This window comes from Fundulus heteroclitus, unplaced genomic scaffold, assembly GCF_011125445.2.
Source record: "Fundulus heteroclitus isolate FHET01 unplaced genomic scaffold, MU-UCD_Fhet_4.1 scaffold_76, whole genome shotgun sequence".
Lineage (NCBI taxonomy): Eukaryota > Metazoa > Chordata > Actinopteri > Cyprinodontiformes > Fundulidae > Fundulus > Fundulus heteroclitus.
In genome coordinates, this window is record NW_023397208.1 from 471,776 (window position 1) to 486,919 (window position 15,144).

The 15,144-nt window shown below is 41.4% G+C and overlaps 1 protein-coding gene across 1 annotated transcript in view; it reads right to left on the reverse strand.

Moving 5' to 3' along the window:
* Positions 1-11,210, reverse strand: part of pak5 (p21 protein (Cdc42/Rac)-activated kinase 5) — a 94,819-nt gene extending 83,609 nt beyond the window's left edge. The window contains exon 1 of the mRNA XM_036134174.1: positions 11,016-11,210. The gene's annotated coding sequence lies outside the window, so the exon portion shown is untranslated. The remainder of the gene's footprint in view (positions 1-11,015) is intronic.
* Positions 11,211-15,144: the final 3,934 nt, after the last annotated feature.

Here is a 15,144-nt window from a genome sequence, read left to right on the forward strand (position 1 = left end):
AACCTTTGAAGTCTCCCAATGGGGGTGTGGGATATGGGTGTCGGTGATGAATCAAGCTGAGGTATAATGAATGTCCCTATTCATGTCTGCTTTGATGCAATTCCACCTGACTGATCTCAAATCACAGAACAAAACAGAGAGAGCCCGCTGACAACTGCCACATGAACGCTGTGCTGACTCACAACACGGCGGAGAATAAAGAGTGACTCTAAAGATCCCTTCAGGACACTTTTCTCTGTTTTTCTCTCAGCTTCATCCTTACATCTTCCCTCCTTCCTCTGGTGTCACTTTTGAAGTTGAAATCACAGGGCTGCGTCTTTAGTCGCATTGGCGTTTCAAAATAAAAGCTTCCAATGTCTCGCATCCTCAGCACGCATCGTCTTGTTTTCTCAGTAGCCGATCCAGTCGGCCACAACAAAAGTGAGCAGGAGCTCCGACTCATGCTTAGTCCACCTGGCTCATGTTAGTTACTAAAAGAGAAGAGAAGAACTCACACGTTTTGTTGGAGAGTAGCACTGTCCATTCATTTTCTTTTTCGATCCCCTGACGATATTGAGCAAAAGGTTTTTACCCTACACACGGCCCATGAGTGCCCTCAAAGCGGTTAGGTCCTCCACCATGACGGCTTCTTAAAGGTTTAGTGAAACGGCGGCATAGCACAGCATAAAAGTAAGCCAGGCTATAATTGGGTGTGTGCACTGGAATAGCACTTAGGTGAATTATATAGCAGGAGCGCAGTAAATATGGCGTCTCCAAGTTGGATGTCTCATGCAAGAGAACTTGTCAAGATGTCCCAAAAAGTGCGAGCGCCTGGCTTGAATTGACCCAGCATTGTGCACACCACAGCATCAGACGTGTAGTACGGCAATGCTCTAGCTGACATTCTCTAGCTGAAGCGGTTTATCTTTTTATGTAGTAGAAGCACAAGGCTAATACATAATAGTTTGATAGCGGCTCCAACAAGAAAAAAAACTAATCAAATACTGTGGGGTGTAAGTAGTGTAAGTGGTGTAAGACTATGAATGTTCGCAAAAGGTGTAAGGGATGTAGATCTTCATGGGACTTCATATTATCCAGATTTCAGTCCAGTTCATTTAACTTTGATGGTATCTTCTAGACAAACAGACCAATCTGGGGGAAAACCCCCACTGTACTATTCATAGGATGTTTGGGATTCGACAACTTTGTCTCCAACAGGAACATTTAGATACGATCTGTAGAATCTCTGTAGAATGCTGTTTGTATCTCTGTTTGCATTACAAAAAAAGAAAAAAAACATATGAGACCCCCAAAAGTTATACTGAGATGTGTCCAACACATGAACATCTGAAAAGTTTCTGACTGACCATCATCTTTGGGTAAGACTTTAGTAGGTAATAATGTTCCGGAGGGCACACCTAGACGCAGATTATAAAGTGCTGCAGCAATCCTGCCTCGCGTCAACCATGCAAAACCTCTGATGCTGTATTGTCACGCGTACAAGTTTAGCAACATGAAAATACCAAAAAGAGGACAGCTGGTAATCCAGTTCTTTCAATAACCACGTTTTCCCTATAACATAGGCAGATTTGGAGATCACTGAATTTTCTCTGCCCTTTTCTCTGCCATGGGCACCTTTGAATCAAGTCGGACTAAGCCAGGACTGATAAGGTTAAAACGTCAGAGCTCAAACCAAAACCAGACTTGAAACGCCTCTGCAGTAGACATTAAAGCTGCCCGACTGTCAAAGATCTTGTGAAAAGCAAGGACTGGAGCTGGAAAAATATAAATGTGACCCTGCATACTTGTCAAAACAATGCAATTGCAAATACATGCATCATTAGAGCCAAAGCTAGAGCCATAAAGCATCTGAGTTTGTGACTTTTTGTTTCTTAGTCTGGGCAGTCAGTGTAGCTGGTCTGGCTCTAAATGACTAAACTTAAAAAAAAAAAAAAAAAAAAGCAAATGAATGGCCTGCCTGATTTGTTTTCCAGAGCACACCCTGAACAGGACATGAATAATTGATGACGTATTGCTGAATTGCAATACAGTAACGTTCGGAAGCAGACTATCATTTTGCCAGTTATTCTTTCAACAACAGCTTCACATTTGTATTCATTTGCGAATAAAAAAAACAACTCAACTACAGTGTCTCGCAAAAAGTGTTCAACGCCCTTTAAATTATTGAGTATTTTGATAGGATTTGATGTGATAGACCCGATAAAGTAATGCATCACTGTGAAGTGGAACAAAAGCAAAAGTAACTCTGACATCCCTAAATAAAACCCAGTGCAAACAATTCCCTTCAGGTGCCACACATTTAGCAAAAGGAGTCCACTTTTCTGTTAACTGCAGCATAAATATGGCTGGATGTAAATGAACAGCATTTTTTTTTTAATGATTTTAAATTGCAAGGATTTTTGAGAACCTTGTGTGCTTTTCTGTTCGTGCCAAGCTACTTTGTGTTGGTCCATCACATAAAATCACAAATAAATTACATTCAAGTTTGTGGCGGTTACTTCACGAGCTGTAGAAACTTCTACGGGGCATGAATACTTTTGCAACCAAACAAACCAAATGTAGACTCATTTCCTGAGCGCTGTATTTGGCTAATGAAACTGAGAGTGATGCCATTTTTAAACTTTAGGTTGGATAAGGTGTTAAAACAAGGTGATTTTTTTTATAAAGAAATGTAGAAAAGTTACCAGTAGGTAAGTCATTTCTAGGTATGATTGCAAACAGAATATGGGAACCATGAGCCATGCTGTTAGGTTTTAAGCTGGATTTGGGTCTTACCAGGAGAGTGACAAGAAATCAATGAATAGTGGTGTAAAGACAAAACTCCACATGTGTAAAAAAAAATAAAATGGAACTAAAGAAAACATTAAGGTGAGGTTTAACAAAATAAAAGGTGTGCTTCAGATTTAAGAGTTTGTGTTGACTTATTTTTACAAGCTGCCTTAAATTACAGTCTTGTTTTATATGATTCAAGAATTTGGCTTCATAAGAAATAGGCTCCTTTAACTAGAGGTTCAGACAGAGATGATGACAATTTTGAGTTGTTGTTTTTTTTTTGGGGTTTTTTGGCCACCTGACAACCTTGGGGTGATGGCAAAATTTCAGGGAGGAACAGGAAGTCATTGACAGCTGCCAAACTGTGCCACATACAAGAATTAAAGAAAACTTGCAGCCTTTCCTAAAGAAGTTTGCCTTACCAGGCTTGATGGCTGTTCTCCAAGTCTGCCTATCATCCAGCTGATTTGTGTATCTTAGATTTTCCGCAAATTTTTTGTTGTTGGGGTGTTTGGGTTTGAAAATCTGCTCATTCATCAACCACACATTTTCCAAGGAGTGATTGAAGGTTTAAATTCAAACCCAATGACAAAAGCTGTCTCTTGTAGCCAGATATTGCTTGAAACAGAGGCTGCAGATTATCAAATTAGATTTTCCGTAGCAAAATTGATAAATAAACCAACTGCACTGTCTCACTTCACAATGAAATCCCATAAAAAGCCTCTTATTGTGTTATTTCACTGATAGTCGTGTCCTCTGTTGTACACTCTGCACAGTGTGACAGGGAAATAATTACAGACCAAGTGAAGCATTACTAAAGCAGACAACAATTCTCCTTTAAGAGCAAAGAAAAATCTATGTCAGATTAAAAAAAATAATCAAGATGAAAAAATTAGACACTAGAGTTCTCAGTCTAAGAGTAAAACCGTCCAAACTTTTTACCGTTCTTAAAACAAAATCTGGTCAGCTCATATAAAAACAGACATGTTTAGCATGCTTAGCATTAGCACTTCAGCTACCTGGTCTGCATGAAAACTTTGCTGATGGATACATAAGTCTGATCTGTAGTCATGTGAAGAAATTAGGACACTCTACAGCAGACTAACATTTTCTAACATTTCTCAATATATGAATATTTATCTTTGCTTTTAACGATTATGCAACTTAAGTGATACCAGTAAACAATTACTGAAAAATATACCTTTTAGAATTTTCAAAAATTGTAATTTTTCTAAAAGTGTCCTCTGAGGCGGGTGGCAGAGGTTTAAGAGGTTGAAAAAATGGAAATCAGCTCTTTGAATCTATATAAAATAGTGTAAAAGTGGAGGGCGGTATTTCTAATCAACGGCTAAAATGCAGTGTCAGCTAGTTCACCCAGACAGCAGACCACACGATACTAAACAAGGTCTCCAACAAGCTGAAAATGTCACCCTGCTGCAGGTTCCTGCTAATGTTGCAATGAAAGTGTGTGATTGTACAATCAAGAGGAAACAACATTATTTTACCTTTCATCAGAGGTGCAAAGAGGAAACCTACATTCCAGCTGTGAAGCATGGAGGTGGAAGACTCATGGTTTGGGGAGGCATTTCTGCAGCAGGACCTGGCCCCCCCTCACCATCACACAATAAGCCATGAATTCGGCTGCATATCAGAGGGTGACTGGAAAAAATATGAGACCATCTGTAAAAATAAATAAAGCTGATGCAGAACTGGACCCTGCAGTATGACAATGAACTAAAACGTGCTAGTAAGTCCGTGGACTGACTGAGAATTAAGGAATGGAAAGTCCTGGGTCAAGTCAAAGCCTCTGTGAGTCTGACAGCTCACCATCGTCATTGTGTGAACGTGTGTGAGAATATTTGAATGATTGTAGTGCAAAGCACTTTGGGGTTGTTGGACTAGTTAAAGCGCTATACAAGTACAAGCCACTTACTATTTACTATTTACTGATATCATTAAGGGGGTGTGGAGGGATTTGAAATGGGCAAGAAACCCCTCAAACATCTCACAGCTGACAAGAAGGAGTGGGTCAAAGTTTTCTCAGAATAATAACAGACTGCTAGACGTCTACAAGAAGAATCGGACCAAAGACATTTCTGCCAAACAAGGTAACAATAGGGATTAGGGTAGGTTACCTCTACTAGAAAACATTTAGATATCTTTTGTTCAACGTTTGTTCAATCTTGTGTTTTTTGTTTGATTGCAATTAAATCCCTTTCCTTCCTAGAAATCAGTAAAGAACTGGATATTTAGTGGGGCTTCATCATTTTTCTTTTATTCCTTATGAATGTCTCTGGCACAACCCAATCCTGATGGGTTAGATCCTTAATGCTACAGACTTCTAAAAAGAAAATGGATATGAAGCACACAAATTGACACAGATTAACACAATGGCCACCGAAACACAGTAGCTGCCTCAGCCTTCAGGGCGGATGACAAAGCTACGAGGCCCAGTGTTGTGAACCTCAGAGCAGAAGAGGCAGATGCAGCGCTCTGCCGCCTCAAGGCATCACCGGGTAATCAAGCTTAACTAGGCCTCTTCATCAGCGCCCTCTGTAGCTTTAACCTTATGACCAGCACTAACACACACACACACACTTCAGGCAAAGTGCCAATCAAGCTCTTCCAGTTATAGACAGTAAAACGAACTGAGATGGAGGTTTCAAATCCTCGCTGAATGTGAAAATACACAAACTGGACTAAGAGAAGTCTTTCTGCTTTTTTTTTTTTTTTTTTGTAATCCTAACTAACCTATTCTTATTCTAAGATGTAAAATGTGATGCTAGTATCTGCTCCTTCTTTCTGATTCGCCCTCCTTTTTTGCCTTCCTATAGTAACAAATAAATACAGTAACATTATAACATTATATTATATTACAATGTTAATTATATATTAACATTATTATGTTAATATAATGTTGTTATAATGTTAATATATATATTAACATTATAATAACATTATACGACACATATATTTATGACAAAAGAACAGAAAAAAACATGGAAATTGTTTTATTTTCTCTTTTATATCTGAAAAAACTGCAAAACGCAAAAACCTTTGACAAGAGTGCTGACTTCTGAAGAAGAGACTTGGCATTCAGGCTATTTGTTCGCACCTGAGGTGGGACATGGCGAGTCTCTCTGCAAAGACAAACGGGCAGCTGCTCCATCTGTGGACACTTGTCTTTTTGTTATTTTCTGGCTCTCTGATGCTGTTATTTACCATTGTCCTTTTCTTCGTTATCTCCCTCCACACACACGCGCACACACACACACACACACACACACACACACACACACTTTGGCTATCTCTCTATTCACCCGTGGTTGTTTTCCTTTAACCTCCTGAGCTGTGTCTTATCTTGCCATCAACACCTCCCTCTGCCAATGTTCACCTGCCTCTCTTTTGTCTACGCTCTTTTTTAAACCATTATCTTCTTAACTTTCTCCGACGCTTTATTTACAGATTTGTTGCATAGGCTTGGATACTCGTTTTCCATTAAGAAGGTGCTATTAACTGTATGCTTCCAGCTTTTTGCATTGCTTTGTAAAAGTATTTGACTAACTTCAAATATTCGGTTTCTGTCCGATCGGGATGGTTTATGAAAAACCGACACAGAGCTGGTCGACACCGGCGAAGGAAAATTTCTGTTTTTGGTTACATACAATTCCAGGTCTAGCCACAGACTTTAAGTTGGGTTTGACCATTTTAATCAACTGATGTGCTTTGAACTAAACCATCCCTTTGGTATTCTTGCTGTATGTTTATGATGGTTGCTCACTGAATCGTGACCCTCCACCCCAGTCTTTTTAGGTTATTCCATCCATATTCCCAACAACTCTGACCGGCTTTCCTGTCGCTGCTGAAGGAAGGTTTTCTACCAGCATGATTCTGCCAAAGCCAAGTTTCCCCGAGGGGATGGTGTGAAAATATCACAAAAAAATACTTTGGTGCCAGAGCAAAAGTGTCCAGGTTTTTAGAGTCCTCTATCAGACTTGTGACAAACTTTCTTCCTCCCACTCTTTGACAAACGCCACATTGGGGGGAATGCTTGACTAAAACGAGTCATGTGAAGAGATTCTCCAACCTGAGCTGTGATTCTCTGCAGCTCCAGAGTTACCGCGGGGCCTCTGGGATTTCCCCCTGAATAACGCTTTCCTTGCAGTTCAGGTAGACGGCCAAGTCTTGGCGGGTTTGCAGTTGGGTCATATTCGGTCCGTTCCCAGTGGATGGATTTTACCTCTCTGGAAGGTGTTCGACCTTGAGGTATTGTTTATAACGTAACCACGCTTTGAATTTCTCCCCCACTTTTATTCCAGACACGTCTGTTGTGGTTCTTGGTCTTGGCTGTGCTTTTTGTTCGCAGAACAGCTGGAGTCAGACTAAGATCAACCACAACGCGGCTCTCTTTACTGATAACTGGACTTCTGGAGATTATTAGTTGCCCTGGATTTTATTGAGTGGGATCAGAGTAAAGGTGACTCGATACAAACGCACTATTTTTTTTTTCTTAACATGCATTATTCTGCTCCTACTTCACAACCATTTACTGCTTTGTGTGTAGCGCGACGAAATGTGGAAATGTTCAAGTGGAAACCTGCATCAGAGACATTTAAGCACAGAAGAACAGCATTAGCTCATCTTCTTCTGGCTAGATTATTCCGCGTACGACTCCTGCTGACTCTTATGTAATTGTGAATCTGTGGAAACAGCAGAGGCTGCCTCCTCACAGACACCGGAGAGCAGTCTAGTGCCGAGCCGTAGGGACTAAAATAGTTTGTCATGTGTTCATTATCACTTTCCTCTTTCAAGTGCTCACCCCACATCCAGAAACGTTCAGCAGAAGAGGCCCTTCGAGTGGGTCCGTGCGAGTGTATGCATGTGTGGGTGTGCGCAAGAGAAACGGAGAGAGAACGAGGACGAGAAAAGGAGGAGAGGAGCACGATGTATGACGAGGACGAGGTTGTGGGATTGTGATAACTTCAAAGGTTATTATTATTATAACTGCAGGCTGAAGCCATGCTCTGGCATCCCTCAAGCTTTGATCATTATGTAAAGCTGTTGTGCTAAGCGTTGGGACTGAATACATCACTGAGTGGTTAAACAGGAAAGGTGCAAGCAAGCGAAGGCAGACCAACACATTGACTCAGCTTCTGAGTGTCTTCAGGTTTTACAGTAACACCCGATCATTTTCTGAAGAACGTGCAAAGAGCGCCCTTAAACCCCTCCTTGGCGAGTCAGCGGGACTAGAGAAACGGAAAACCTTGCATCCAAAGAGGAACGCTGCAGGCTCTTAGCGGGAAGAGCTTCATTCCGGTGCCGTTTCTATCAATTAATCTCCATTGACCGTATTAGTTGAAACAAAGGTTCACCATAAAAGTCAGCTCTGGATGTGACGTCTTCATTCCTTCTAGCAATTATACAATTAGAAGAACAATAGCCAAACGTTTGCCTGCATTCCTTTACAACGATATATAAAAAAAACTCATGAAAATGTGTAAATAAATTGATTATTTTCCAAAGCAATGACTTAGTACGAACAGCTGTGGCGGTACCCCTATGAACACAATTAATCCTTACATTATAATTTCAACCTACGCATTTCCATTTTAATTCTGATCACAAGTTGCTTCAAGCTTTCTCAATCCATTCATCTTATTTAAATGGAACAAAGATGCTACTGGGATGTTTGGTGTCAATGTGTGATCCATACTTATCATGGAACAGGAAAAAAAAAACAAGGCCAAGACCTAGCTGAAGACCTCAGAACGAGGATTATAGATACACATGTCAAAGCTGAGGACAACAGGACCAGCAACTCCCTCTTCCACCCAGGATGCTGATTTGCTGCCTCTGGCGTGGGGAGACTTCAGTCTGTGCAGGTCAACAAGGTCAACAAAGCACAGCCCCAGTAACAAGGTCAAGGATCCTCCAAGAGGATAAAACACCCCATACTAAAAGCTCTCAAAAATGGCTGAAATGAAAACATTGGAGCCCAGTGCCTAATCCTATTGACCGACTGTGGAAAGATCTGAAAACCACAATGTGCAGATGCCACCTTCAGACCTGAGACAGCTTCAGCAGTTTGCTAAAGAAGAGCAGAACAAACCAGCAGTCGGTAAAAGCAGACATCTCCCTGTGAAGAGCACAGATTGCTTGTTGGCGGTGATTGCTGCAAAAGGTGACGTTACATTGAGGCTAGCATCCCTTTTTTGTTTGACCACACCAATTCATATTGATTAATTATAACAAATGTACAACCAAATTAAAAGCAAAGTCTTGTGTGCGTTAACTGTGTAATGAACAGTAAGCGATAGCATTAGTTTTGTCATGTTCAGCAGCTTTTTTATTGTTTTGTTTTTTTCTGGAAGGTTATTGACAAAGTCTCTTCAAATCTAATCATGCAACCCAATCACAACGTATTGGAACGCCACTGTGTTTTGTATATAATGTTTGATTAAATTAAAGGTGCACTTGTCAGGGTTTGGTGTGAAGGGGAATGCACGTCAGGAGTGAAGAGATACGTACATTCTGTAAATAGACGTACATCAATGGGCATGTTCAACGAATACTGAATGCACCTTGCTGAAATCCCCTGAGACCGAACAGATTATGTACTTGACTCCTACTACAGATAGTGTTATAGCAAGCGTTGATGCTGCTGAATAGAACCGGTCCAGAAATTATCTGAACAAGGGTTGCTTTATCGTAAATAATAGCGTCTCAATTCGGCAATGTGAGTGTGCCCTCGACAAGTTGATACCAATTTTTTCCAAACAACAACATCATATACAGAAAAAGGACATGCTGTCGACTCGTCGATAGAGGTAGTGGTTTTAAATCCAACAGAAGATGAAGGAATTACAAGATTATCCCGATATATATGCATCAAAGCATATGTCCCTTATCTGGTTTTTATTTAAAAAAATGTATTTTATTTTATGTTTTAAATGCAACAAATAACTTGTTATTGCTTTACAAAGTAAGGTTGGATATATCTAATGAGCAGGACAAATAATTACGTCATCCCCTTTATCAGAGTCAATCAAAGGAAAATTGGCATCGTAAATTCTCTGGCCGACTGATGGGTGCCAAAATTTGGCTGATCAGTCCTTGATTGGGGGAAAAAACAAGCAAAAGGAAAAATATAAACTTTGTAAGTTTAAAAATGTTAATAGTAGCTTTTTTTTTTTTTTTTTTTGCTAATCAGACAATGGTGTAGTCTACTATCTGCTCCTGGTAAAGAACCTCACCTTAGACCAATCATGTGTCTCGAGGTCTGAGTTAGCCTCCTTTATATTTACATCACCTTCAGCGGTCTCCGTGCCACGTTTAGAGGCTGGTGACAGCCTGTTATTGTCTCCCCTATGATCAGTGCTGCTATTAGGGCAATTAGGAGCTTAGGGAGAGGAACCCCTGCACAGAGTGCCAAGCCACCACTTTTAATTTTCGTCTACACGTTCTTATCCAGACTGAAGTTGAAAACAGGCCATCTGTTCCTGCCCCTACCTGGCCTGCATTAGCCACAGCACACTCAAACCAAGGCTGTCTGCAAGATTTAGCACCAAAAAAAAAAAACGATAACCGAGCAATCAAATGCTTTGCACTGTGATATTCAGTGCTTGGTGCAGCAGTGAATATAGAGAGATGCTCTTGTGCGTAAATAAATGCATATCGCAACAAGGGCATACGCGCACTCACATACTATCAGGTTGTAGTGGGTTATTTTTTTTATTTATTTTTTTTTCCCTCTTCGACCTCCAAGCATTGATAACAATCCCTGTGGGTTTTAGCATTAGTGGGTTGGTTTTTCAGACAGCCGGGTGGGGGGGGGGCATCGGGAAGTGTTCGCACCGTGCATTATAGGTGTGCTGCCCGCCCGTTTCAACACCAAGGACAGAGGCCGACGCACGGAGCTGCCTGCCAGCCATGATCACACACATGCACTAGAAAATGACAGATTTATTTCTGCACGGACGCATCGTAAGCGGCGACGCAAACCAGCCCAGAATGACACTGCTGTTTTCAGCATGGAGCGGGAGGGAGGGGAACCTAACCCCGCGGACAGCGAGCCGGAGACGCAAACTAAACCCTCGGACAAGCGTTTCGCCTCAGCAAAGCGGCTTTTTTACCCCCCCTCCCAACCAAAAAAAAAAAAAGGTAGCAGCAGGCACATTTTTCCTTGATTCAACCATAATCGCATCGTCAAAGCGCGTCTTTCTAACATCCTCCTCCGCACCTACCTGCTTGTGCTGGGGGTCGAAGAGCTCACATGTCCCGTCGGCTTGTATTTGGTCTGCTCTTGCACATATTGTCAGAGGGATGAGCACCGTTATGTGTCTGCCAGCGCCATGTTATTATCTCTTGAGTGGAGGACTGTGCGGTCCTGTGCGCTACATCCGGGCTGCTGGGGAGAGCGAATGAGCGCAGAGAAGGGCGGAGAGCTGACTGGATATGTGGAGCACCTGTACCGTGCCGCACCACAGAGACGCGCTTTCCACTCACGGATACTGTACGACTACAAGGTTCACGTTTGTGCCAGGGGCTTAAAGTGAGAGAGTCGTTTCCTGTTGATTTCCTTCACAGCAATCATTAGGGGGGGAAAAGATGTCCAGGGGATTTTGTTGCGTTAATTTCTCGAAAGTGTACAGGTGCATAATTATAGGAAGTATTGCAGTAAGGTTACAACTGCTGCTGACCTAAACATAGGAACTGTTTAGAAAACTCTAAGGGGAAGATCTTAAGTAAGGACTCGTTTTTTGTCATATTAAAAACGCAAAGATACATTTCTTTTGTGCATTTGTGCAATACACCGGGGGTTCCCAAAATGGGGGACACGAGATGATCCAAATGATTACTCAAATTTCTGACTTCACAATGTCAGATATATACCCGTTTTAATATAAGAAATGGAGATCTTAATTTGTGGAAAATATTGTTTTTGTCAGAACTGTACGACTTTTCGACATCAGAGAACATCCAGGTTGTTTTCTTGCAAACCTGTAAAATCTATTTCCAAATTTCAGAGTTTTTTTTGTGGAAATTTACTCCTCTGCAGCCACTAATTAATTTTCTTAATTCTACAATGACCCAAAATACAATTTATTTGGGAAGGAAATTACAAGAATAAATGCACAATAGGGGGTGTACAAGAATAAAGAACATTTCTTCTTGCCTGACTGGTCATTTCAGGTGGATGGTTGTGCCATGTTTTTCCTCTTTTCAGAATATAGATTCTTATGAGACCTATTTAGGCTTGGGATGCTGTTTACATCCAAAATCTGCACCAAATCTCCCCTAAACTGTAAACCTGGCCTGTCTATGTTGTTCCTCTGTCTCCATGATGCTGTCTGTTCACCAATGTTCTCTAACAAACCAGTGAGGCCTTCACAGAGCAGCTGCATGTCATGATTTGTGGTGGTTGACAATAACAATAACACAAGAGAAAAGATAAGTGTGGACAAACAGAACACAAGAAATAAATGAGTAGCGAAAGACAAACCCAGAGCAATTAACTAAATACGAAAAGCACAATTCAACAATAAAAACCTGAAATGATCAGAACACAAACATAAAATGAAGACAAAAACACAAACACCAGTGGATCATGACACTGTATTTATAATGAGACCACGTTGTCATAATCTGGCCTGTCTACTGACTGCATTCTGCCCTATCTCCTCTACCTCTTGTCATCAGTCTTATTCGCTACACCAGCCAGCCTGCCTCTCTGCAGCTCATTCCGCACACCTGCTTCATGCTTCCTTGCAACGAAAATTTCGTTCTGTACGCACTCTGTGCATACAAAATGACAAATAAAGTTGTCTAAGTCTAAGTCTAAGTCTTATAACCTCACAGCAGGCACAGCATCCTGCTTCCGTTACTGAAAGGCAACGCCGTGTCCGTCTTGAATTTCAGGTCTCTAGCCGGTTCTGGTCCTGACACAAACAGGATTTGTTATATTGTTCTATTGTTGTTCTATTGGGGGCTGCAGAGTAAAAGATGTGCAAAACACACATCCAGAGAAATTGATGCAAATAAAGGGGGATATGATAAAACAAATTAGTTATCACAACAACAAAGATCTTAAAAAACGTTTTTTGGGTACTTTCTAATTCAAAAGAGTTAACAGGGAAAAAGAGGAAAAAACTGTTTATTATATTAAAGACATGAAATGCATTGCAACAATCAAAGCTGTTGCGTTAAAGAAAAACAACAAACTCCAAAGCTTAAAATTTCAGAATGAAAAATAAAACCAGGTCTTTTTGAAAGTAGGAGTCAACAAATGTTAATTTAGGCCTGACTCCATGTGTTAGCTATCCTTAAATAAGACCAGACATAGTCTGTTGACCCACAGTAAAGAGCACACACAGTGTGAAAGCGCCTGCCAGCTCTCACAGTGTCACAGCCCTCATTGATCTTCCATCTCACTTCCTGACATCCAGTTTGCAGCACAGGGCTCCTCCCTAGACTACAGTCAGGGAATAGTAAGGAGTCTGAATCAGCCTGGCCTACTGTGAGCAAAGTCCTCACGATATCTCCTTCAACAAGTCGGAACGAGATCCAGGTGAAATATGCAATAACATCTTTTTTTGTATTATTGGAAAACAATCACTGTGCCTTCTTAGCCAGCAGACAATTTCTAAGCCAAGTTTTCCTCCCAAGCATTTGGTGCCTATGTCACACGACCACAGATTTATGCAAAGTTAGGCATTCACTTTGGAATATTCCTTCCTCTTTTATCCACCTAAAAAAAGTCTCCTGGGAAACGTGAGCCCCAGCAAGCAATGGGAACACCCCACTGGTCGAGCTGTTTGCAGCTAAAGCCTGACTTATCATGGGTTCACTTCACGCCCACATCTATTTTTCACCTCTGAACACATGGCGAGTCGGGGAGGAGATGCGCTTTTTTACCCTCACTCCGTGTGATTTATAGCACGGGATCTATTCTGGCTCCAGTAGCTGATTATAATCTGCAAAAACTACAAACCTCTATGTAATTTATTAGGATTTTCAGTTATGGACATCACAAAGTGCTACATGATTATAAAAGACAGACTTTTTTTTTTGTTTTATTTTTGCACAAAATCGGAAAAGTGTGGCATACATCTGTATCTAAAATAACCTGTACTCTGATACCCTTAAATAAAATTCAGTACAATCTGCTGCCTTCATAAATCAAATCATTTCTAAATAAAGTTAGCTTGTGGGGAATTAAAGCTCGGTATAAATGCAGCTGATCTGTGAAAGCCTCTAAGTTTATCAGAGAGCATTGGTGAACAAACAGCATCAAGAGAACACAGCTGGAAGGCCGAGGATAGGTTACACAGCATTATCCTGAGCTCCGGACACTCTCAGAGCTACCGAGACACGGCTGACACCTGACTGGCAGCCTGGGCAAGGAGATCACTAATCGAGGAAGCAGGGAAGAGGGCTAGGGTAACTCTGGAGGAGTTGTAGAGACCCATCGCTCGTGGAGGGGAGTCTGTAGATTTCTGTGGATGGTATAACTGTTTGTTCTCTCTACAAATCTGCTGTTTTAAGGAGAAATGTCGACTAGAACACCAGTGTTGAAAGATAGCAATAGAAGGTATGTTTGAAGATTGTTAAAAAGCCATGCAGAGGCCGCGGCACACACGTGGAAGATGCCGTTCTGGTCAGATAAGACCAAAATGTTACTTTTTGACCTACACTTTTTGACAATTCACATCAACCTTAAAAGCAAAGTGGAGGATTTTTCTGGAGATAAAAATCAGAAACACCCAAGTCACTTTTTAACTAAGCATGCGTAAGACCATAAGACCATATTATCCACTCTTCCGCTCCTCAGGGGCATCACATGAAAAAAAATCCCCCAAATACACTCTGGTCTTGTTTCTTTCTACTGAGGTCTTCCTCTTTTTCTCATAAACCTGCAAGACAGTTTGCTTCTTGTGACTCTCAGCCATTTTCAAAGTATACGGTGAGAGAAGATGAGCTACAGTGAACAGCTGAAACCGAAACTAACTGGACACATAACCACTAGACACGCAGCAAGAGGAAGGAACGAGCACGCACACTGCCGGAACTGGAAGCCGGAAGAAGCTCGTCTGCTATCCCTTTAACACACAATCTTCTGCTGAAACATGGTGGTGGCAGCATCTTGCTGTGGGGAACGTTTTTCAACAGCACATACAGGCGAGTCGTCTGAGCTGATGGGAAGACGCACAGAACCACTGTGAGTACTGAGGGCAATCCTGGAAGAAAACCTGTTAAAACTCTGGAGATTGAAGCAGAGGATGACCTTCCAGCAGGACAGTGACCCAGAACATACAGCCCGAGCTGCAATTGAATGGTTAAGACCAAACCATATTTATGTATCAGCAAGGTCCA